This window comes from Aotus nancymaae, unplaced genomic scaffold (genome assembly GCF_030222135.1).
Source record: "Aotus nancymaae isolate 86718 unplaced genomic scaffold, 86718_ANA_hifiasm-v0.15.2.pri h1tg000022l_1, whole genome shotgun sequence".
NCBI classification, from domain to species: domain Eukaryota; kingdom Metazoa; phylum Chordata; class Mammalia; order Primates; family Aotidae; genus Aotus; species Aotus nancymaae.
Genome location: NW_026988435.1, coordinates 22925711 through 22952325, shown reverse-complemented (window position 1 = coordinate 22952325; position 26615 = coordinate 22925711). Strand labels below are relative to the sequence as shown.

Sequence of the window (26615 nt, the reverse complement as noted above, 5' to 3'; positions counted from 1 at the left end):
AGAGAATCATTTGAACCCGGGAGGCGGAGGTTGCAATGAGCCAAGATTGCACCACTGCACTCTAGCCTGGGCAACAAGAGCAAAACTCTGTCTCACAAAAAAAAAAAAAAAATATTGTAAATATTTAATAGATATGGTTATGAGGACCCTATGACATCTATTGCTCTGATTACCAGAGCTGAAAGAGCAATTGTGTGTATTTCTCAAGGACAGTGGCTTTCATCTCTTGGACAAACAGCGATTAGGCATCAGGAGTGTGAGTGTGAGGACGGTCCGTTCAGTGTGAGGCCCCTTTTCCTGAGACTGCTCCTGATTGCCAATTATTGCCAGATGGAACCGTACTAAAAGAAGGCAAGAGAGCAATTCATCTGAAAAGCAGTTTTCCTCTTCAAATGTCATTAAAGCTGAATCCAAAACCTAACTCTGATGGTTATGTTTTACTTTTACAAATCAGGAAGAATTTAAACAGGACAGGAAAACAAATTCAAACAGAATGTTCAGCAGGGGAAAAAATAAATTCTCTGATTAGAAAGAAGGAAGGCCAGTTTTTAAGGGCAAAGCTACTCCAGGAAAAATAGCCTGCTTTTAGGACAAACTGGTGTCCTTATCCCATGGTTATCAAAAGTTTAAAAAAGGGTCCATCTGATCTTTTTTTTATTTCGACAGCCAATGTTTTGAATTAATATTTGAATGTGGAGTATATTTGAAATAAATTTCCATTTGAATGTTGATAATAAGTGGAAAGACAAAGATACTTCTGGGTTAATAGAGAGATTTCTTATGTTAGCAACTAAACTGCCTAATTGTATGTAGTTTAAAGACATAATGAAATGTGTACAATGTAAATATATAGTAGTACTCTTCATATAAGAAAGGAATCATGAAGAAGAAAATAATTTTCATAAATATGAATATTTGAAGGCTGGCTTATGTGACCTCACACCTCATAAATGACTCAATATGGGTTGCACTGTATCCATTTCTAAATAAATAATATTGTATGCCTGTGCATAACTACATTAACTTCTATAAAACTGACAAATTCTCCCCCAAGTCCCCAACTTTTTAATCAAATTTTATATCATTTCTCTTTAACCTTAAAAAAATCATACATATAAATATAAACTACATTTAATGGAAGTGCTATACTCCCAAGAGATTTTGAAAGAAGTGTTTAGTTATTTTGCAAGGATATCATTTCAAAAGATAGCATTTAAAAAATATTTATCATATTCATGGCACTTTTAATTAGGTTTCCAAAGACATAAGGTTTTTCTTTGCTGTGAGTTGTGGTTGCTTATAAAATAAAAAATATTCATTCTTCAATATAAAAATTTCTACCAAAAATAATGGTGGTACCAATATGTGCTGCAGTTTGGGAGATGTCATGATGAGTTACTTGAAGTTCACACAAATCATTGCTATTATCATCATGTGGTAATAGATGTGATATAATCACATCCTCATAATGTAGCTGCCTAAATACCTGCTTTTCTTATGTGGACTTCTCCCACGTAATATAAACCAGAAGGACCCAGTGGATTTCCTTTTATGTTTTAATATCCCAAAATGAGATGTACAATTACCCCTAAACCAGTCACTGGCAACAGGTGACCCTTGGCAGGACTGGTTTAAATCAATCATGATTCATCACCTTGAGCTTAGGGAGGAACCTACTTCCCTAACCATGGGGTTCATCAACTTACTGAGCAAAACTGGATTTCAAAAGAATGAAGGGAGAAACTATTATATAAGCTGTGTGTTAGCACATTCCAGCCACACTCATTTGTTTATATACTGTCTATGGCTCTTTCCATACTGTAACAGCAGAGTTGAGTAGAAGTGACAGACCAAATGGCCTATAAAGCCTAAAATATCTGCTACCTGGTTCTTTGCAGAAAAAGTTTGCCAATCCCTGAAATAAAACAATCAACATTATCTTCCACAATTTATATCACAAAGTCCAAAAAGGTTGACAACTCCCTATGATCATGATATAAAAAAAATAATGGAGATTATGTCTGTAAGCCACACATAGATGAATTACATGCTCTAAGATCTTATCTTTTTATTTAGCAGATTTAATCACTTTTTAGTCAGTTGTTTGACAGAGACAAGGCTTGGGAATGCAACTGGAATAGGGAAGAATCAGAGAACAGGAAGCAGGAGGGGGAAAACCAGCACTTGGAGAGGGGAAGGATGCTACTTTGAATGTGGTAGATTCTAGTTACTTACACAATGACCAAGAATCTTCCAGAGAATAGTTTGCTGAGTCTGCAGAGTACATTCCTCTTCTCTGTACATACATAACCAAACCAGAACATTACTAACCAAGTGTACTCTTCCATGTGATTTTTAAGCCCAAACACAGAGTAAGAGAGGGGACACAAATAACAGTTAAAACCTTTCTAGCAAAATAGCCCTAGAGAATAGTAGCATATTTTAAAAATATTAAAACTCTTTTCCAAAGGTCAGAACATGAAGCCCCTTTCTCTTTGCCAAGCAAAGTACATAAGGCCAAGAAGGTAAAGCTAAAAGGATTAAAAGAGGATTGGAAAAAATAATGAGTCACTTTTCACCCTCTTCCAAGATCTCAACACAATAGCAATGGGAGAAGAAGGTAGACATTTCAGGTTTGATCAAAATAACATTAGTTAGAAATGCCAGAAAAGCCAACAAACTGGAAATAGTTTTCATGTGGCCAAATAAAAAAGAGTAGATGCCAAAATATTCTTCTTTACAATACTGGTTACAAGGGGACACTAAGGGCTTATACTAGCCACTTCCCCTGAAATAAAAGAGATGAGAGATATCAGTAAAAATGTGTAAGTACTGTTTTAGTTTGTTTTCACACTGCTATAAAGAATAACTCAGACTGAGTAATTTATAAAGGGAAGTTTACTTGACTCACAGTTCCACATGGCTGGGGAGGCCTCAGGAAACTTACAATCATGATGGAAGGAGAAACAAACATGTCCTTCTTCACAAGGCAGCAGGAGAGAGAAATGCTGAGCAAAGGATTCAGAGGCCCTTATAAAACCACCAGGTCTCATGAGAACTCACTCGTTATCACGAGAACAGCATGAGGGAACCACCTCCAAGATACAATCACCTTCCAAAAGGTCCCTCCCCCCAATACATGGGGATTACAATTCAGATTACAATTCAAGATGAGATTTGGGTGGAAACCTAAACTATAGCAGGCACAGTGCAGTAATAAAATTTCATCCTTATTTTAAAAATTTTCCTGATGTACAGAGTATTCTTTCTTGATGTGCACAATTTGACTCAGTATTGAGTTACAGGCATGAGAGAGTTATTGCATATGTGTGAGTATACACATGTATCTACGTAAAAGATTTGAATCTTTCCCAGTCATCAATGAAATCATTACAAAGTAAAAGGAAAAATAACCACAATCTGTTTTCTTTTATCCATAAACAAACTCAAGGCATATTCTCAGGCTTCAAACTGGAAGCTTCTGAGATTCTTTATGAAGTCTTAGAAACACAGTGATGTATTTCATGAACACTTGATAGGATATTAAAGTTTCTTTCTTGAATACATTGACACTGAATGAAATAGTTTATTATAACTATAATAACAGCCCTCCTTCCATTATATGCTATGTAACCAAGCATTAGGAAAAAACAACTTTTCTTTTTTAATTGTACTTTAGGTTCTGGGGTACATGTATAGATCATTCAGGATTGTTGCATAGGTACATACATGGCAATGTGGTTTGCTGCCTCCATCCCCCCGTCACTTATATCTGGCATTTCTCTCCAACCTCCCCACCCCCTCTGTCCCTCCCCTAACCCCGCAACAGACCCTAGTGTGTGATGCTCCCTTCTCTGTGTCCATGTGTTCTCACTGTTCAACACCCACCTATGAGTGAGAACATGCAGTGTTTTATTTTCTGTTCTTGTGTCACGAAAAAACAACTTTTAAATGACTAACACTCCATTGTTTCACATATAGGTTAAAGATGAGTTCAACATCATATTGAATGCTGATTTCTATAGTTCAGAAATATTTCAACAGCAGAATTGTTGAAGTGTTCTACTTTACTGAGTTAAACATTTTATTTACTACACAATGTATTTGTAGTAAATAAAAGTAGGTTTTTAACAAGGTAAAGATTAATATTCTAGATTTTTGTTACTACAAAGAAGACTGAACTTAAATTTGAAATCAGTCATTTATAGTTGACATACAAATTATTTAAGCATCAAAGTTGTAATTTTTATATAAAAATAATTGTGTTTTGAATCTTTATTTTGTTAATGTGATTCTGAATATGACCTGCTTTCTTTAAGGCTTTTTATATTTCCCTTATAGAATTTATCAGTATTTACTTCTTCCTAAATTCACTTGCCCTGCCCTCCTGAATTCAATAATACTATAGAAAGAAAAATTTTTAAATCTTCATACAATGGAACAAAAGAAGTTATTTTTTATAACCTCCAGGGAAGAGGTGAGAAACAGATTCAACATTTTAAACAATATAACCTTATGCAACTATCTAAAATATTGTTTCTAGAGAAATAGAGAGTTATGAGAGCTTGTCATATGATGGAATCTGTAAGTGGGATCACTGTGGTCTTTGTGTGAACATAAATCACTTCAAGATAAGCACTTACTGAAATTGCTTTGCATGAAGTAGACTAGAAATCATTGCAGGTGACACACACACAGGTTGAAAGTGAACCAGCTTCCATGTAAATGAGGCCTTAAGGTTAGTTGTATATGTAAAATGAAGAGTGATAACTGGAACAAGCTGCACAAATTCTCCTAATGATAAAACTATTCCCTTATTGTTGTACATTAATACAATATTCCATATAGTATTTCAGGGCTTTAGGCTAAGAAGCTAACAGAAAAAAAGTTCTGTAAGTGCTATAATAAAATATAATAATTTTCAAATATAATGAATTATCCTCACAGATATCAAGTAACTCTGATGTGATTCCCTTTACAATAAATGATCCCAGAAATTTAAAGTAAAACAATCTTTATGTATAAACATGTGTACCAAGTCTTGGATACTATTATCCAATCAAAGATAATATTATTGACCAAATACAAGAAATCCTATTTATTACATATAAATATCTTTCAGATTAATCTGGGCAGCTATAAATTACTAGACCAATGCTGCAAGTTCTGAAAATGTTGGTTATGTTACTGTCTAATATAATCACTTGGTTTCGTTAGAAAAGTTAATGGAATTATAACACCCCAATGTAGAAGGATGGGGAAATAAATATTCTATTATACTGAATAAATGTTGAATATATAATTTTGTAAAAGAATGGTCTAATTAATTTTCAGCAGCAGGAAGTAATTTTTAATAAATTAGGATGTTATTATTCTGAAAAATCTCTGTAATATATCTGAATACCTAAATAAATACAAATTGAATTATAAGAATGGCCAACTATTATATAGCATTAATATATTCTGGACACTCTGCTAAGTGATTGATATATTTTCAATCATTCACAAAACAACATTAGGGACTAAGAGATATTATTATCCCATCTTATAAATGAGAAAACTGAGACATATTGAGTTTAAGTAAATCACTCAAAGTATCACAGTTAATATTTGAGGAAACTAGTGTTCAAATTCAGACCATCTTGCTCCAAAATTTATGTCTATAATCATACAAAAAAATTTTAAACACAATTTATTTTCAATACTACCCACTGACAGAAATAGACAAAGGAATTCATCTCTCTGTATAAAAAGCATACTTGTCATAATAATTAAAATCATAAAACATTTTTAATATTTATGGTATTAAAGATGTTAGAGAAATAGATATTGGCGAAATATTAGATTTAAAGAAAAATCAAATCAATCAACTGACACAAACGTTTCAGCAGAATATATGTATATATATATGGCTATAGTATTCCTACTCCTTAATTTCTCGGTATGTATGGATTAATTTATGGTGCTTAACCTGGAGAATGTACTCCTAGCACTTTGTGCCTTGACAAATAATACATTTATGTAACTATCAATTCATTTATAGAGTTTTTCCTTCTGGGATTTACTGGAAAACAGTTCCAGTCACTGAAAGAGAAAACAAATATGGAAAGAAAGATGAGTAAATTAACTAAATTAACTGGTTTATAAAAATTACTGAATGCTCTGGTTTTAGTGGAATCTAAACTATAGCTCATTACGCCTTCTCATTCTGAAATATAATTATCCTGGGTTTCTAAAATCTTAGGGTTTTCTACCTCTGAGCAACTCAAAGATAGAAATGCACAAAGCACTTAAGTACCTGCAATCATCAAATGCAAAGTAAATCCCAGTCAATCAGTCAACCATGTTTAGCACACACTGATCTAGTCATGCAGCCAGCTATTGTTTGCATATATTTCTCAGAAAATAGTATAACATCTGATGGTTCTCCTGGAAGGTGAGATCACCAGGGAATTCCAGATTTGAAAATTCTTGGAATAGAAAATGAATGGTAAAAAGTTGAGAAGAAAGGTAAGTCCAGTGGAAATGGATCCGAAGTGGTCTCTTAAGGTAATGTGACCCAAGCTGGTGTACTATAATCTTCAGTCTTCTCTTTAACTTCTTAAAACCAGAAACTGGGACTTAGCACTGCACCCAGAAATAAGTGATAAAATGACTGTAAATTCTCACAAAATAGATGTATTAATTAAGAATACCAACATTGTAGAAAACCAACATCAGAGAAAAGTCGTTGTAGAAAATACCACTTCTAATTCCCAGGTTTTCTTTAATATTGATAGTCAATAACTGGATCAGTAGATTGATTGATGGCACAGAATTAAAACAAATCTCAAGGATTTAAATGGGGGGTATTTTGCTCTGATGAAGCTTAAAGAAATATTTCTGCCCACAGAAGAGAACACTTTGCTCATGAATGAGCTGAGTCCCTCAAATGTTGTGTCTCTCTCCCTGGAATGTGCTAGAACTGAATTCCAAAGCTTCCTTCTCTAAAAGGAACCTCTCTGTACAAACCAACTCATTTACCCTTTAACTACATTTTTCTAGGTAGGCCAAATAATATGATCTCTATTTTCAATAGGTTTGATTTTTGTTTAGTTTTGTTTTACTGACAAAATGCAAACATATTTCTGTAATTTCCAAATTCTTTGCAGGCACCTTCTTATAACACTCATTATACATTCTCCATTGCAAGATGTTCAACATTAAAATTTGAACAAGAATTCCAGTTTTAGTGAAGCAAAGGTCAGTTCACAGTAATCAATAATACCTGGGCAACTTCCATCAAAACGTTCACATTGCCTAGTCAGAATCTGTAGTTTCTTGAAATGCTTCCTATTTCTTACCTTCAGCTTGTTGATTTCTCTGGTTTATTTCTCCTACTGATCTATGAATGTAGGAGTTTCTCTCAAAATCACATTATCATTTCTGGTTTTTCCTATTCTTTCTCAAGAGGATCTCCTCCATTTGTACATCCACTACACCTTTGACGGTCACCCACAAATCTTTATTTCAAGATTTAACTTCTCTAAGCATTTCCAAATGCTTGGAGGAAAGTGTCACATGTATAGCATGCTGTCAACTCCTATTCTCAGTTATTAGCAAAATTTCATCATCCTCCTTTAAAAATCTAATCAAATCCAATCATCTTCTGTGTTGCCCATTTCTAATGATAATACTACTTCTCAGACACTAAGACTTGGACACTCAGAATGTTTTTTCTCTACTACTGTTTATTCCATTCATTTTGCTCCAGTGTGTGGCACATTTTTTTCTTTTTTCGCATGGTTTAGAGGACTATGAAAATGGTCTTTCTAATTTTACTCCCCACTTTTAGTATTTATATATTTTATATACTTCTACTAAATTATTTCTAAAGCTCAACAATGATCATGCAAACTTCCTACATATAAACCTTCAGTAGGTTTAGCCTTTACTTATCAAACAAAACTCAAGGGTCCCCATGATCACCCCAAATCCACCTTTCTGGTTTATCTCCATTACTTTTCTTTTTTTTACCTTGATCTTTTCCATTTTACGCTTGATGCATTTATCTACTTTATGCTTTTGTCTTTGCCTAAAATATCCTCAACTTCAAGTTGGACTCACCCAATAACTCCTAGGTAAAAATAATTCTATTTATTGATGGTATCTAAACAGTCCATGTCATACTGAATGTAGATATCTAACATGAATGAGAAATATCTGTGCCAGAGCATTCTGAATCTTAGTGTGGAAAAAAACAAATACATGTCTTCATATGAAAATTCATATTTTCAATGTGAGGAAAATGTCACAACATAAAATGTTGCCAAACAGATGGGTATTTTTTAAGATGCAAGAACTCTAAAAGTAATTATATACATATAATTATATACACATACACACACACATACACACAAATCCACCAGCAATACCACCACCATTATCAACTTTCCACATTATTAAAAACAGCAAGAATGTGGAATATTTGTACTATGAAAGCAGAGTCCTTCCTAGTCCTATTTGCTGGATCTATGTTTTTTTCCAGCTTCCTAGTACCTGGGACTTTTCAGATTCTGGAACAGACAGTGAACCATTATAGACAATGTTTAATTAAGTTAATATTCATTTTTCATGCTTCCTAGTTTTCCTTCTGCTTATGGGGAAAAGGTCTATAAGGGCTTTTCATATGATTTTATGAGATGTAGTTAAAGGAAATATTTGTAAGCCCATTGGTGAGTCAAACTGTAAACAGTGGTCCACTAGACAGGTTATAGGTTTGTCATATATAAAATTACATCATATAGAAAGGGCAGCAGTCCTAAGCTTACCACTGTCCTCTCTGTATAATGTTATAGGTTTTTAAATTATAGATTATCAAGTTTACCTCCCATTTTGTAAGAAAGCAGTTGACGTTTAAAGAGGTTAAGTAAATTGTCCAAAGGTCAAGGAGCAAATTATCTATGCTTTCAAATTCTTCAATTCCTGTGTAAGCTTTCCATTTATTCTCAGCTCAGGGAGCAGACTCCAAAAAGATGTTCTCTTCCTAGAAATCTAGCCATTTTTATTAAATCAGTCTGGGAAGGCAGGAAAAAGAGAGATGTTTACTTGTATTTTGTTTCTGTGAATTTAAGTGGTAGAAGATGGAACAGTAGAATAAGATAAGGATCAGGAAATGGGTCAGGACAAATAATTAGATAACAGAGCCCTTTTTAGCATCATAATCCATGTGACATTTCCTCAGTTCTCCCAAGTATTTAGAGTCATTAAATATTTGTACAGTTTCCCAGTCCTATTCCCACCTTTTTCCCTATCAGTTATGAACATTCAAATAGAGTACTCTTTATAAAAATTAGTTCAGAAATATAATTAACAGAAAAGACTACATAGTACATACAGAAAACATTAAACTTACAGCCTGGAACACATGTTGAAAAGTCTTAGGTGATTTTAGCTATAAAACGTGCTGCCATTATCTGCAACCATGTTGTTTGATTTAGTTCTCTGAATGGGTCTGCCAAGTCTCAGTGTACCAGAGAGTAGCTCTTAAATTTCCCAGGATTCCTCTGCACACAGTGAAAGTTGTGGTCAGCTAGGAGGTCATGGTCAGCTAAGAGGTCATGGTCAGCTATGCTTGGAATGAGCCATTAATGGTTACATAGCCTTTCCATTAACCCAGTCTCTGCCCCCAGTTTACTTGTGCCATGAACTTTAGCACCTCAAATTTCTTTTTTTAATTTATTTTTCATGCCTCAAATTTCAGTGATGAATTTTATAACACATAACTCCCTAACAACACTCCAAAGGAGGGAATTGTTTTATTTTTGTTGATGGTTGTCATTTGTTTGCTTACTTTTATCACTTTTTTTAAACACAAGGTCAATTTTACCTCCAATGGGTTCTCCACTGGCCCTTCTCTCTACCTAGTCCTTCACTGCTGAACCTCTTAATATCCCAACCCTAAATCATAGTCTTATGTTTGCAATTTCCAGAGAGTGTAAAAATTTCTACCTACGCTACCGAACATGAGATTCAGCTGTGCTTATATAGTCTATTCATGACTCAAATAGACATGGTTTTTATTGGAGTATAAACATACATATATACACAAATTCACCTATATACTCATAGGCTTTTACATACTCACACATCCCACATTCACACACCAACCTGACTGTAGCATTATTATCTTTTATGAAATAACATCAAAGAAAATAAAATATAATATTACCAAATTATTGTTTATTATTGTTATTATTAATAATTATTATTACTGCAACTGCATTCAAGTTTATTCATGCCCGTATCTGCAACTGAGTGCCCTGCTCAAAGAAATGAAGCATCAGCTCCTATTTGATATATTCCTAAGGCTTGGCTGAGAGCATTTCATCAGAGATGAACTGCACCTAATGCAATCACCAGAATTAAAACAGTTAAGAAAATGTAACTCCTTGCCAAGAAACTCTGCTGTATTGTGCTTTTATTCACTTGCTATTCCAGAAAGTACGCAACCAGTACTAATAAGTTGCTGGCTGCAGTTCCAGAAAGAGCAGCAGGAACAAAAATGCTGACCTCGGTAAATTTGTTCTCACTTTACAATCCATGAAATTCTCTTCGATTGATCTGCAAGGCAATGCATCCATCTATTCCATTACTATTCTTTCCAAGTACCTTTTAGGAACTTGCAAAATCAATATAATTCTGTAAATAAAATGAATCTCCATCAATGCAACTATAAATATGATAACAGAAAAAGTTGTCATGTTCTAATTGATCTTTATTTAAACCAGAAAACAGGCAATGAGTGGGAATTCTATCATGGTCATCCACTTTTACTTTAGGAAAATGTTGTAAACACTATAAAAATAATAAACTAGAGTGTGACATTAACTGAAGTTCATTTAAATATTTTTAAGATTCTATATTTTAAGTTAAAGATTCATCAAAACCTTTTCCCAATTTTGGCCTAAATATGATCAAATTCCAAAATATATAATGATATGGAATAAATGGAATAAACAAAGATTTTACAGTGGAAAACAGAGTAAGGGGCTTATAATGCTGGATCTAAATCTTTTCCAGATATAAAAAGGAAAAGATGATTTCAGGATATAAATTTTTGGGCACATTAAAAAAATAATGTTTAAATAATGAAGTTGTGTAACAAAATGCTGTTTCAAAGGAAGAGCAAAATGAATCTAACAATACATATTTTAATTCCTGGATAATTTTCAGACAAAAGTGCTGATTTGGAGGATTTTTGTCCCTAAATTTCAAGAAACAAATTGAGTTTTAAAAATTTTATTCAGCAAAAAGCTGTTCTTACCATGGATAAATATTAAAACATATACTGTATATACATGTGTTATATATGTGTATATAAGAGAGTTAGATGTACATTCATACAAGCCATCATAATGGTAAAGACATGGCTAACTGAATGAACAATTTCTCACAGTAAGGCCAGCACCTCTGGTAAGTGAAGTGAAAACCAACCATACGTTGATTATTTGTTCATTATAATTAAACTACGTAATATCCAGGATTCACCAAGTAGTATGCCATGATAAAAGAACTCACTTTAAAAGAGCTTGTTGGTCTAGGTAAATAATTAGAAATTACACTTCATAAACTTATATATACCATATAAGTTACATATGTTCATGAATAAGAATTATTTTGATATTCTTATGACTTAAAATATTTTTCTTAATTAAAAAGTATATATATATATGTATACGTGTGTGTATATATATACATATATATATATATATACACACACACACACATTACCTTTGAGTTTTTTAACTTAAGTACCATAGATACTGAGTGTTGATATTTTGGCCAAAATATATTTTTATTAAGCAAATATATTTGGAAAATTTTGATATAAGTTGGAATTTTAGTATGACACATAGTTAATCTTAACTGGAAGACTATCAGTAAAGTACAGCTAAATTAGAAGCTGACTATTGTTAATAAAGGAAACAAGTATATATACTTTTTAAAAAGTGACATTGTTAAATTAGTGAGGATTTATTTAGTGTTTACTGTGGCCCAATACAGACTGAAAATAAATATGTGCCATAAAAGAGAGATACCTGCTAAATATAATGTGGTTCAAATAACTCAATTTTAGGCATTTTACAGACCTGAGTTCTAATTCTGGCCCTTTCACTGATGAGCTGTATGACCTTTGGCAAATGTTTTAATCTATTTGAGCTTCAGTATTTTAATAATAAGTATTTTTTTCAAAGACTCGATAACTATGAGTTAGGGCAACAGTTTATGAAGCAGTCTGACATACAGTACATGCTCATTGTACAAAATTGAAAAATATTAAAGCATTGAGATGAAAAAAATTGCAATATTACCCAGACATAATCAATGTTAATATTTTAGAATATATTATTCAAGTCTACTTTCAATGCATATGTGTTTGTTTTGTTGAGACAGAGTCTCACTTTGTCACCCAGGCAGGAGTAGCAGTGGCGGGATCTTGACTCACTGCAATCTCCACCTCCTGGGTTCAAGTAATTCTCGAGCTCAGCCTCCCGAGTAGCTGAGATTACAGGTGTGGGCCACCATGCCTGGCTAACTTTTGTATTTTTAGAAGAGACAGGGTTTTACCATGTTTGTTAAGCTGGTCTTGAACTCCTGACCTCAAGTGATCTGCACAGCTCCCAAAGTGCTGGGATTAAAGGTGTGAGCAACCATACCTGGCCACATATGTGTATTTCTAAGAATGTAATAAAGTGTTTTATGAAATTGAGAAAAAAAAGCATATACACACATACACATGCATCCATATACCATCATTGTTATTTTTTAAAAAAATAAAATGTATTTTCATTTTCCAGGCAAAGGCAGCATTTACTTCAGAGGTAAGTGACAATTTTGTTTAAGAAAGTCATTAATGCAAAATCAATGTGCAAAAATCACAAGCATTCCTATACACCAATAACAGACTTAAAGAGAGCCAAATCAAGAACAAACTGCCATTCACAATTGCTACAAAGAGAATAAAATACCTAGGAATACAACTAACAAGGAATGTAAAGGACCTCTTCAAGGAGAACTACAAACCACTGCTCAACGAAATAAGACAGGACACAAACAGATGGAGAAACATTCCATGTTCATGGTTAGGAAGAATCAATATCGTGAAAATGACCATACTGCCCAAAGTAATCTACAGATTCAACGCTATCCCCATCAAGCTACCAATGACCTTCTTCACAGAACTGGAAAAAACCACCTTAAACTTCATATGGAACCAAAAGAGAGCCCACATAGCCAAGTCAATTCTAAGCAAAAAGAACAAAGTGGGAGGCATCACACTACCGGACATCAAACTATACTACAAGGCTACAGTAATCAAAACAGCATGGTACTGGTACCAAAACAGAGATATAGACCAATGGAACAGAACAGAGGCCTCGGAGGCAACACAACACATCTACAACCATCTGATCTTTGACAAACCTGATAAAAACAAGCAATGGGGGAAGGATTCCCTGTTCAATAAGTGGTATTGGGAAAACTGGCTAGCCATATGCAGAAAGCAGAAACTGGACCCCTTCCTGACACCTTACACTAAAATTAACTCCAGATGGATTAAAGACTTAAACATAAGACCTAACACCATAAAAACCCTAGAAAGAAACCTAGGCAAAACCATTCAGGACATAGGCGTAGGCAAGGACTTCATGACCAAAACACCAAAAGCATTGGCAACAAAAGCCAAAATAGACAAATGGGACCTAATCAAACTCCACAGATTCTGCACGGCAAAAGAAACAGTCAATAGAGTGAATCGGCAACCAACAGAATGGGAAAAAAATTTTTGCAGCCTACCCATCCGACAAAGGGCTGATATCCAGAATTTACAACGAACTAAAACAGATTTACAAGAAAAAAACAAACAAGCCCATTCAAAAATGGGCAAAGGATATGAACAGATACTTTACAAAAGAAGACATACATGAGGCCAACAAGCATATGAAAAAATGCTCATCATCACTGGTCATTAGAGAAATGCAAATCAAAACTACATTGAGATACCATCTCATGCCAGTTAGAACGGTGATCATTAAAAAATCTGGAGACAACAGATGCTAGAGAGGATGTGTAGAAATAGGAACACTTTTACATTGTTGGTGGGAGTGTACATTGGTTCAACCATTGTGAAGGACAGTGTGGCGATTCCTCAAGGACCTAGAAATAGAAATTCCATTTGACCCAGCAATCCCATTGCTGGGTATATATCCAAAGGATTATAAATCGTTCTACTATAAGGACACATGCACACGAATGTTCATTGCAGCACAGTTTACCATAGCAAAGACCTGGAACCAACCCAAATGCCCATCGATGATAGGCTGGACAGGAAAAATGTGGCACATATACACCATGGAATATTATGCAGCCATCAAAAACGATGAGTTTGCGTCCTTTGTAGGGACATGGATGAAACTGGAAACCATCATTCTCAGCAAACTGACACAAGAACACAAAATCAAACATCGCATGTTCTCACTCATAGACGAGTGTTGAACAATGGGAACACATGGACACAGGGAGGGGAGCACTATACACTGGGGTCTGTTGGGGGGGAGTTGGGAGGACAGTGGGGGGTGGGGAGTTGGGGAGAGATGGCATGGGGAGAAATGCCACATATAGGTGAAGGGGAGGAAGGCAGCAAATCACACTGCCACGTGTGCACCTATGCAACAATCTTGCATGTTTTTCACATGTACCCCAAAACCTAAAATGCAATAAAAAAAAAAAAGAAAGTCATTAATGAACATTTTAGTTTCTCAAAGTTCCATGGCCTGGTATAGCAAAAAGGTTGAGAGTGATATTGCCCTGCAGACTAAAGAATCTGGGGTTTGGAAGATGTAATTTAAGAGAAATTAGGAAGATCTTGGCAATTGGGAGGGATCCTTCGAGAAAGGCACCTGTGAAAAATTCTCTAAGTAGGTAAATGAGGAAATATCCAATGTTTAACATAGTCAAGTTGAAGTTGTTGACTGTGCTGTAATTCTCATCCATTATCCTGAATATTTCCATTAAAAATGCTAATCATGATAGCTATGTTTAGTATTTCTTGATATATTCCCAGTTCAGTGACAAAAGAACTTATTAGCCACACAATAGGAAGTATGATCCTGAGCTTGATGTTTATAAAGATTCTTATTACCCACATACCCTACAGTGTGATGCCTACATATATATGTTACACATATAGTTGCCTTATGTTTGACTTGAGGAGCCCTGAGTTTAAGAAATCCTAACCTTCTAAAGGGGGCTATGAGCAAATCTGCCCAACCTTTCTCCTGTAAGCAGATATTATCTTATTATCCTGGACAGCAAATTTACCTGCTTTCTGCCACAAGGGAACACTGTTTACTACACAAACCTCCTGTAGTGTTTGTCCATAATAAAAGTGGATACAAGACATGCAGAAATGCATGAGACCCATGCAAATAATATGTGTGTGTGTATGTGTATGTGCATGTATATGTGCGTTTTCTTCTAATTATTTCACAGTGTTTCATGTTAGTTTTTTAATCCATAAAGACTTTATTTATATGAAAGGTCTCAGAAGAAATTTTCTATTAGGTATAGCAAAAGCATCCTAAACAAAACAGAGAAGTGGACCACTTAAGGTATATTATTATGTATCTAGGTGTACATGCAGACACAAAAAAGAGAAAAGAAATAATGAACATACAATAATTGGCAGTGGTTACCAATAGAGAGGAATTCAGAAGTGAATGCATGCAAAAGCCTTTTATATTTTGTTTTGACAATCATAAAACTGCCAGATAGCCCTTCAATTTCTGCATAGACATACACCTCTTTTTCTTACATTTTGATAGCCAAAGCAAGTCTTATGATCACAAGTAAAGTTGCTTATATATCCTACTTTCAGAGTGGGAATGCAAATAATTAGGAAAAATAATAAAGCTGTACCCCATGTAACTTTTTTAAAAAGATAATTATTTTAAAAAATAATGGAAGAATGATAAAGGAGGAAAAAAGGTAAGAAAAAAAGGAGAAGGGAAGGAGAATTTGACAGTTGTGTTTATAGTAAGTTTAAGATGGATCAGAGTGAAAACAGAAAGACCAACTACACGGCTCTTTCTGTGATCTATAAAACAAGCAATGAGTGACCGCAAGGAGGCATATTTAGGAATGATGTAGGGACTGTGGTGCTATGACTTTCATCATTATAAAAAAAAAAACAGTAGCCAAAATAAGACTTAAAGCAAAGATAATGGGAAGATCAAATATTGCGTACTTAAATTATAGGATGAAAATAACTGGAGAAAATGGAGCCAGGAGTAAATTTTTCTTGTGTGAAAAATTAAATATTTACCCAAAGTCAACTTTCAACATTCTAACTTATTGTTACATTAAACAAAAGGCTTATAAATTGCAATGCATACCAAAGTTATGAGAATAGATTTATACTGAAATGTTTCAAATAATTCGTGATATTGCTTATTTGTGAAAACCTTTTCTACCTCATTCAGATATTGGATGGACTGAATATTTGTGCCTCCCCCCAAATTTATATGTTAAGATTCTAACCCCCAGTATGTAGGAAGTTGGAGCCATTGAGAGGAATTAGGTCATGACGTCAGGGCCCTTTAATAGTCCCCTTATAAAGGAGACACCAGAGAGATTGTTCTCATTCTCTCTTTCTCTCTCTCTGCTCTGTCTCTCTCTTCCTCTCTTTCCCCCGGCCATTTGCAAGCCAGGTGACAATTTACAAGCCAAGAAAAGGGACCTCACCAGAAACTAACCAGTCCAACACCTTGATCTCAGACTCCAGTCTCCAGAATTGTAAGACAATAAATAAATTTCTGTTGTTTAAGCCACCCAGTCTGTAGTATGTTTTATGGTTGCCCAAGCTGACTCAGACAGATTCCTTAATAAAATAAATAAGAGTACAGATGTGGTGTACCAAAGAGACCACTTCAACATGTCTCAATATTTGAAAGGATTCAATATGCATGTAAGTAATTGAAATAAATAACATTCTTTAGTGGGAACCATGACATATCTATCTAATCTGAATAATGGAAAAAAGCATTTGCCAAACTAAAATTTGGGGGTAATATCATACATCTTTTTACACATTGACTTTGTACTTCCTTCAGCTGATTTGAAGAACAAATTATTTCGAACAGATTGGTTAATGCATTACCATGGCCAATCTATTATAACTACTCATGCTATTTCCACTGAATGCTGAATGCTTGACTTTGTTGTCATTTAAGGGTGCATTGTTAGTTCCCAGGAATCAGCCCTGTCATTCCTCTGACTTTCTAAAACTATTTTTGTCAACACAGACTCACTCTATACTCTATGTAAAGTACTAAAACACCTCAAACTATTTTAATATCTATTCCACTGGCCAATAACTGTTTTAACTATGCACAAAGGCAGAGAGAAGATAGAGTCAGTTCTACCAGCCACCTATGTGGATGACAATGAGTACTAGGAATAATAATACCTAACATTCATTGAGTACTTCGTATTTGCCAATTGGCATTGAGCATTTTGTAATAATCTAATTTTGTCTTCAAAATAACCCTCTAACAAAGATACTATTACTATTACCACTTTACAAATTAGAAAACTGTAATATACAGAAATTAAGTAAATATCTGCACTACTTACTAATCATCACAGCCATAATCACATGAACCAGAAACCAAAATGGGGAAAAAAAACCAGATTAAGACATAGATATCAACTTGCTCTCTATTCCTTCTCCTTGCTCCAGTGAAAATCTGTGGATAGAAACAAGCTTCTTGGCCTTCTAAAATACGTTTTCCTTAAAAAATTATCTGTCATACAGATATAGTCTCTTTTAGAATTGCTCATGAACACACACACACACACACACACACACACACACAGAGAGAGAGACAGCGAGAGATAGAGAGAGAGACAGAGACAGACAGAGGGAGAGAGAGAGAGAGAGAAAATAATAAAGATGCATTTATTACCCAACACCATGCATATATTTTTTGCACTGCAACTGCCAGGCAACTTAGTCACATTCCAGGAACATCACACCATTTCTGTATTATCAGAACTTATCCAAATATGATTTCCCCAGGATAAGTGGTCCACAGGGAGAATTTGATAAATATCCTTCTGCAAAGCATTTTTAATGGATTTCTACTTCTGTCTAAACTGCTTTAGTTGAGGATCTGTTGAAGGTAAGCCAATGCCAGATGATGTTAGGATCACTCAACCCTAATTCTCAAAGCCTTACTACAAAGATACTAATCTTTTGAAGAAATCAAAAACCTTCTCTGTCTATTATTCAAATTGATAGAATTTCCTCTGGTGCTGTTGCATCACATTTTTCTCTTTAATATACGAAATTACTCACTTCCACTCTTCCCCACTAACCCTCTACCTGCTTCTATAATGCATTCTGAATAGATGCTGCCAGAATTCTAGCAAATTAATGAGGCCTGTTATGGAAAATATCAATTCAGTATTAGAATAACAGGACAATAAACCAAAAGCAATCCCACCAAGTAATGGTACATTGTTTTTTTAAAATAAAAAATCTCTTTTTTGTCAAGTTTGGGTGAATATTAATAAGAGATCTAGTTTTATTCAAATAAAAATTATTCTGAGTATGTTGTATATGGTAGAACTTTATTAAAATAAGCCCATCATCATTTTTATTATTAAACTTTTTTATTAGAAATTATTGCTACAGAATATACCACAAGTAACAAAAAATCCAATAAAATATAAAATAGGTTTTTTAAAAATTAAATATATTTCAGAAATCTTAGTATATATATTTTATATGGCTAAATTTTGGCTCCACATAGAAAAAGTAAACAGCATAAACCTACACAGTAGGGTCTACTTATTTAGATAAAGAAAATGTTTCAGTTTGATTTTAGGGAGCTAAACGAACTATACAGTCTCATGAGTCTACAGTAAATTCTATAGCATTGCCATTACCAAACATGAAAATATTAAAGTAATTTTACAAATAAATGTCTTATAAATATGTTATATATGCATATAATCAGATACATGTATAAGAGATGATGATATACGGGGAGTGTATTCTGATATGTAAATTTTACATTTTATTGATGGTTTCTCTGAATACTGCACACCCTCAACACCATCCCTTAATCCCTTTTAAAACTGTAAGTATACAGTTGTACTTTCTTTGGATTTTTATAACAAATATACCACAGACTGCTAATTTTATTGAAGATTCCTTATACGGGATGAGTCATTTTTCTTTTGTGCTTTTGAGGTTACCTTTGCTTTGTCTTTCAACAGTTTCATCATATAGTGTTGAACTGTGAAAATCTTTTAAGTTTATTCTACTTGTAATTTGTTTAGATTCTTAAATGTATACATTTATATCTCTCAAAAAATTTGGAAAGTTTTTAGCCATTATTTCTTCAATTACCTTTTCCACCACTTTCTCTCTCTCCTCTCCTTCAGGAACTCCCAAGAAGTATGGGTTGGTGTGTTGGATGGTGTCCCACAGGTCTCAAATGAGAGTAGCACTGATCAAGACAGAGAATAGTCTCTGCATCAATTTACTCTTCATTTCATGAAAGATTTCTCTGTAGCATGTGATACTGTTTGGTAGCATTTTACCTGCATTGGAAATTCTTTCAAAATTGGAGTGAATCCTCTGTAACCCTGCTGTTGCTTTATCAACTTTGATATAATATTCTCCTCACCAATATTTTTGTGAGCTATTTTTCTTTTTATGTTGTTTTTGGTGCCTTTTGCCATATAAAAGTTTTCAGGTTTTTTTAATCTTTAAATTGCCTGGGTGTGGTGGAGTGCACCTGTAATCCCAGCTACTCAGGAGGCTGAGGCAGGAGAATCATTTGAACCCAGGAGGCAGAGATTGCAGTAAGCCGAGATCATGCCACTGCACTCCATCCTGGGCAACAGAGTGCAACTCCATCTCAAAAATAAATAAATGAATAAATAAATAAAGCAAAAATGTAAGTAATAAAATTAATTAAGTTTAAAAATAGTTTAATCAATTTTCTATATCACTTCTGAATATTAAGTCACAGTGAGAAACATTTTCCTCACTTTTAGGTTTTAGAAATATTTACCTATATTTTCTTCTAGTTATTATATAATTCTATATTTGACTCTGATTCATTTGGAATTTATCTGATTAATGTAGTAAGATGTGGATGAAAGGAGGATTATTTGATTTTTTTCACTGACATATTCCAAGTATCTATAACAGTAGCTAGCACATGTTAGCAGATCAGAAAATATTTATTGAATGTGTGACTAAATGAATAAAACAGTAATTATAAATAAACACAACAAACACTCCATGTGTTTTAAGTTACATTATCTCAGTAAATCCTTACAGTAGTGTTCTAAAGTGCTTTTTGTTTGCTAGCTTTTTGCCTGTCATAAAAGACAAAACAATTTTAGAGAGATCAGGCACCTGGCTTAAGACTAAACAGCTAGTGAGTGTTGGAGTTGCAAATTAGTGTGCCATTCTTGATTTATGTGACTCACTACTGATGCATGTGTACGTATATTTACTGAAAGGTAGGAAGTTTTTTTGAGATCTTAGACCTAGATTTAGACAGATTGGTAGACTCTTACCTTATCTTCCCCACTTTCTAGCCCTAGCTAACTCATTTAACTTTCTACATCTTGGGGTTTTATTTTTGTTTTGTTTGTAATCTATTAGAATAGTACCTACTTCATAAGTTTGTCATGAGAACTAATTAAGAAAAATGCATGGAAAAGCATCAGCATCACAGTATATAGTAAGTGCTTAGTAAATATTAACTATCATTATTTATTCAGAACAGTATTCACTTTCTCTTTTCTACCTTTCTTCTACCAGTTCAAATGTCCTAAACTTCTTGAGAGGTTTATTTATGTGCAAAGCAGGCCATTTATTTCTATGTGTGTTTTCAGACGATCCAGATTTCCATCAAAGACTTGTTTGATAGTATAACATTCTCACCATCAAAATTTTTTAAATCTTAAAAATTTTAACCTACTAATGTATTAGAACTAAGGTAGTTATCTTTTCTATAGTTAGTCAAATAGATGGTCATAGTTAAAATATATTTGAGCATATATAACCAAATGATTTGTGCTATTTTCTGGATGCCATGTCTTACCTTCAGAGCACAGATACAAGAAGACATAGTTCTAAGTACGAGGTCAGCAGTGACATGTCCGAATGTCAAAAGACATTGAGTAGCAATATATTACTGTAGGGCCAAGCACATGGTAGGTGGGAGGAGCAGGGGAGAGTCTGCTTTAATCATCTCCTATTCACCCACTGATTAAAGAGAGATTCCCACTTTAGGGTTATGGGGATGGCCAGACATACAATAACTGAAACTGGACATATTATATTGACAATATTTATTAGTCACAAATACTCACAGTCCAAAGGAACAGAATGCCACATGCCATCCCACGTCACTCATGAACAGAGTGAACAACCTAGGGCTGTAGGAAGCATGCTTTGTAGTATCAAAAGGGTGAGGTATCTTGCAGTTCCTCTCAGGGAGACAGAAGTGGTTTCTTTGAATTATAATTCCATGGGCTGGTGCTATGGTTTGAATGCTACCCCCACCCCAAAAAGAAAACAACTCATGCCAAAATCTAATTGCCCATGTAACAGTGTTGGGAGGTGACGCTTTGAAAAGATATTAGGTCATAGGGCTCCTCCATCATAAATAAATTAATGCCATTATTTGGGGAACAAGCTAGTTATTGTAGGAATGAGTTCCTGATAAAAGAATAAAGTTCAGCCCCCATTTCCTCTCTCTGCCATGCATGCTCATTTCTGCTGCCTGCCCTTCTGCCATGGAATGACCCTCACCAACCAGATGCTAGGGCCATGCTCTTGGACTTCCAGCTTCCACACCAATGAGGAATAAGTTTATTTTCTTTATAAATTCATCTATCTATACTAATCTGTTTTATTTTCTTTATAAATTAGCCTCTCTATGCTATTCTGTTATAGCAGCAAATGACCTAAGATGGTTGGTACAGAATTGAAACCTACTACTTAGGAATAAGCAGGAGCTGCACCTAGTCTCCTCAATAAGAAGGTTGATTTGGCTGGAGAACCATATCTACAGGAGCAAAGTGGGAAGTGGAACTTGGGGTTAGGCCAAATGATCCCTCCTGATTTCACCAAATGTCAAAGCAACACATAATACTGGGCTTTAATTTTAGGCCTTATACCATGGCATCCAGTGAGAGCATGTGCCTGAGGATCGGAATACCTGAAAAGGCTCCTTTCATTCACTCTTTTGGATGAGTCCATGGTACCTCTGATACACTCCCATCAGAGGGAAAGAGTTTTGGCTACTTATTGTGTTGCTCAGTCAGATGTTTAGATGTTAAGTCCTAAATCTTTAGCATCAAAAGCTGCTCAATAATCTCATATAGAAAGTAAAATAACTATCCAAACAGAATTGTGTAAACTTGCATAAATATCAACTGATAATTAAAGTAACATATAACTATGGGAAATAATATGTTGCTTTACATCAAACTATAAACATAAAATGATAAATGAAATCACTTTAAACTGATAGATGCCTGAAACTAGGTAAATGGATCAGTGTCTAACGGAAATATCACTATTCAAGATGACAGGAAATGTACATTTATTTGATGAATGCATTTTCTAAGTATCCAGCTATTAGCTTTAGTAGTGCTTTATTTCTAATCTACATATATTACCTTTTTTGTAAACCATCTTCATTCCTAGGCAAGTCTATTTTCAACTGTGTTCTATTCTTTGGTGATGTTATTTCTATATCCACATTGATGGGTAGTGGCATTGGCAGAGCCCATTAAAATAGTAAAAACTGAGTAGAAATGTGTTGGTAGGGATTTCTCCTTGCTTTTTTAGCTGCTAGACATTGTCATAGCTTTTAATTAGCCATTTGAGTGCACAGATAATTTCTTCCAGAAAATGGTGCAACAATATGCTAACTTTCCCCTTAAACTGCTCAGATTAATTATCCTCCTTCAGTAGAAAAGCCATATTTTATAAGAATTTAATGCAGTCTATGGACCTCATCCAGTGACTGTAAGAAAGTATATGATATTAAAAGATCATACTGACTCTACAAGAAAAAAGGATTATAGAATTGTAAGCATCAAAGAAAGAACACTAGTAAGAAGGTTGTGTCCAAAGGACTGGATAAGTGATTATGGCTAAGGTAGACACATAAAAAAATATGTCTTTTGCACAAGTCCATGCTCCCTGTGATATACTCCCATAAGCAGTTTTGTGCATGAGTTTTGACTACTTACAGTACTGCTCAGTCAGACGTTTAGATGTTAAGCCCTAAACCTTTAGCATCAAAATTTGATTTTTAGTTTAAGTTATTGGGGAAATGATGCACTATAGTATTTACTGAAATGAAGATAAGTAAGGAAAAGATTTGAAGAACAAGAAAGTAAGTGTTTGGGCCATGTTAAGTTTGAGATGCCTCTTTGATATCTAAATAGAAATGGCAAGTGACCAGTTGGCTATATCAGTCTGGAATTATAGGCATAGTCACCACTGGAGTTATCCTCTAAAACATGCTTATCCAAAATGCTGCCCAGAATGGCTTTGAATGCAGCCCAACATAAATTTGCAAACTTTCTTAAAACATTATGAGATTGTTTTGTGATTTTTTAATTTTAACGCATCAGCTATTGTTAGTGTTAGTGCATTTTATGTGTGGTTCAAGACAATACTTCTTCCACTGTGGCCCATGGAAGTAAAAAGATTGGATACCTCTGCTGAGTCTAAAAGATTGTATTTAAAACCATAGAAATAGATGAAATCACAAGAGAATGTGTAGAAAGAAAAGAAGCCCTGAGGAACTTGAAAAGTATGAGCTTGAGAGGGGAAGTAACCAAGAACACTGAAAAAAAAAAAAAACTCAAGATAAAAAAATGAGAAAATGTGGAAAACCTGGAAACGTTTTAATGCCTTACAAATTTAATCCTAGTCTTATAACTAGAGGTAAATGAAAGAAAAGTATCTATTTTTCATGCCATCTTTCCTAAGCTTGAAAAAAAAATGTAGGATTTGTACTTCCTTATTCTTGGTGGTGATTATATTGGAGTGGAAAAGCACATGCAATTTGAACACAGGATATCCGGTTTTCTACATATAATAGGATTAAAATGAATGGTTAAAAGAGAAGCCCACTACATTATGAGGATATTCACAGAGGTATTTTGTAAATATGCATCATGCCAAAGTAAACAACAATGGAATTAGCTATGGACAGCATAGGAAAACATTTAAATACGTGTATATGATAGACATAGAGACACATGTATGTTGTATATATGTACACACACATTTTTAAAACAAAAAGATATAAACCATAAACAGGTTCCTCTGGGTTTCCAATAAATGTTTTGTGTGAATCAGTGTAACCTACTGTCAGGAAAGGAGAAAAATTTAAGCTGAAAAGGGAAAGGTAAAAGAAGATAAAACTGTGAATTTCAGCTGACAGACCTATGAGGTCAGATTAGAAATGACAGGGATGTGGAGGACAGAAAAATGGCCAAAGGAAACAGATTAACATAGACAATATTAATATTATTTCTCCATTTTCTACCCCCGAGAGAGGGTATGTACATTAATTTCCCATTTCAACTAGAGGTCTGCTTGATCACAGGTTTGCTCAGGAGTTTTTCCTGTTGTCTTTTAGGTATACACCATAATAACATACATGGTTTTTTATTTAACTCTGTCTCTGCACAAGTCAGAAAATAACCTCGTGTTAGACATAGCTAAATAATTTATAATTCTAATAATACCATCAGCACTATGTAAAACAATTCTTATACTCAAAGATCTACAAATATATATATCTCTTTAACCCCTTGCTCCAGTGATATAGGGACCAATCAAGAGCTACTGGGTGCTGGGCACGGTGGCTCACGCATGTAATCCCAGCAGTTTGGGAGGCCAAGGCAGGCAGATCACCCGAGATCAGGAGTTTAAGACCAGCCTGGCCAACATGGTGAAACTCCGACTCTACTAAAAATTAGCCAGGCATGGTGGCAGGTACCTGTAATCCCAGCTACTAGGGAGGCTGAGGCAGGAGAATCACTTGAAGCCGGGAGACAGAGGTTGCAGTTAGCCGAGATCTCACCACTGCACTCCAGGCTGGGCTACAAGAGGAAGACTCTATCTCAAAAACAAAAACAAAACAAAACAAAAGACCTACTGGGGAATATTTCTCACATAGTCACTAAAGAAAAAGGACTTGCAACCACCATCCCAAGACTCTAATTTCTGGATCTCACTGCCAAACAGAGCAGCTAGTTTTAGCAGAGCCTAATATTCTTAGGTATTATCTATAGCAATATTAATTTTACAAGGGAAAAAATCCTACAAAATCAAAATCAGGAGGCTTGGATCCTAACTTCAGATCCGCCACAAGTGAACTGGATGACCCTGCATACTTTGTTTTTATGATACTAAAATAAGTGCATTGGCTAGATGATTTTGAGAGTGATGATGCTGTCATCAGCATATACCTGAGTTGAAGCTTATCAAATTGCACTCATTAAACATGCCCAGTTTATCATATACCAATTACACCTCACTAAAGCTTCTTTTTAAAGTGTTGTGAATTTTAAAAAATAAAAGCATATGTTTTATAAAAGGAAAGAGGGGAAAGAGAGATTTCTGAGTTAAAATTGACTGCTGGGAGTGGAACAAGCCCGGCTGACTCTTCCATCTGCCTTGGAGAACTAGGGGATGAAAGGAAGACAGAAGTTTGAAGTGAAAAATGTACGTGAAAGCATTTTGAAAGCTTAAAAAAAAAAAGACATCTACAGTAGTCATGAGTTTTTAAAGTATGGTCACTGTCTTTTCAAGACAGAAGGGCTATGAAAGGAAGCACATAATTAAGGACAGTGAAGTGTCATTAGAGACAAGAGCTAGGGAAATTCAGAGTGAGTTGTTTCGCTGTTGAGTGATCTTAGAAGCTGGCCCATTCCTTCATTAGTTAATTATTTAGAATAGAATTGTCAATGCCATACAGACACAGTGTCAAGATAATTACATGAAATATAAGACTCATTTAAGGTGCCTTTGTTAACATCTTAAAACATTACAGTATTGGCTAATGCTTTGTACTTTTATTGGAAGAGTGATTTATGATTAGATGCAATGATGGATAAGGCTAATTCAGATAATATACAGATTTAATTTTTAGAATGACATCTTGAAAGTAAGGCTTTTGAGAAGTGTTTGAGGATGTTAATTAGTATTTTTAAGGAGAGACTAATGGTTGGAAGGCATTGTCTGTCTCATTACCTACTACCTTTGAGTTTTTTGCATTCACCTCATTCAAACTATTAGCTCATCAAGACTGAGATCCTTGTCTCATTTTTGCATCTCTCAGAGTACCCTCAACAGAGTTTTGATGGCATGATTGATGCTCAATAAACATCTATTGAGTGAATTAAGACAGAAGCCCTCCTCTTCAAAGCAATTTGTGTAGTTTGCTAAAATGTACTTTAAACATTGTGTTTTAATTGAAAACATGGAAATATACATTAATCTCCCAATTAAA

The 26615-nt window shown here is 34.4% G+C and overlaps 1 protein-coding gene across 7 annotated transcripts in view; it reads right to left on the bottom strand.

Annotated features, from left to right (window-relative positions):
* CHODL (chondrolectin) overlaps window positions 1-26615 on the bottom strand; it is a 411269-nt gene that overhangs the window by 111798 nt on the left and 272856 nt on the right. Inside the window, exon 1 of one of the 7 annotated variants that reach the window (XM_012444769.3) lies at window positions 9395-9412. The exons of the other annotated variants lie outside the window; for them this stretch is intronic. The gene's annotated coding sequence lies outside the window, so the exon portion shown is untranslated. Of the gene's footprint in view, window positions 1-9394; window positions 9413-26615 lie in introns of those variants that run through there. 7 annotated transcript variants of the gene reach the window in all.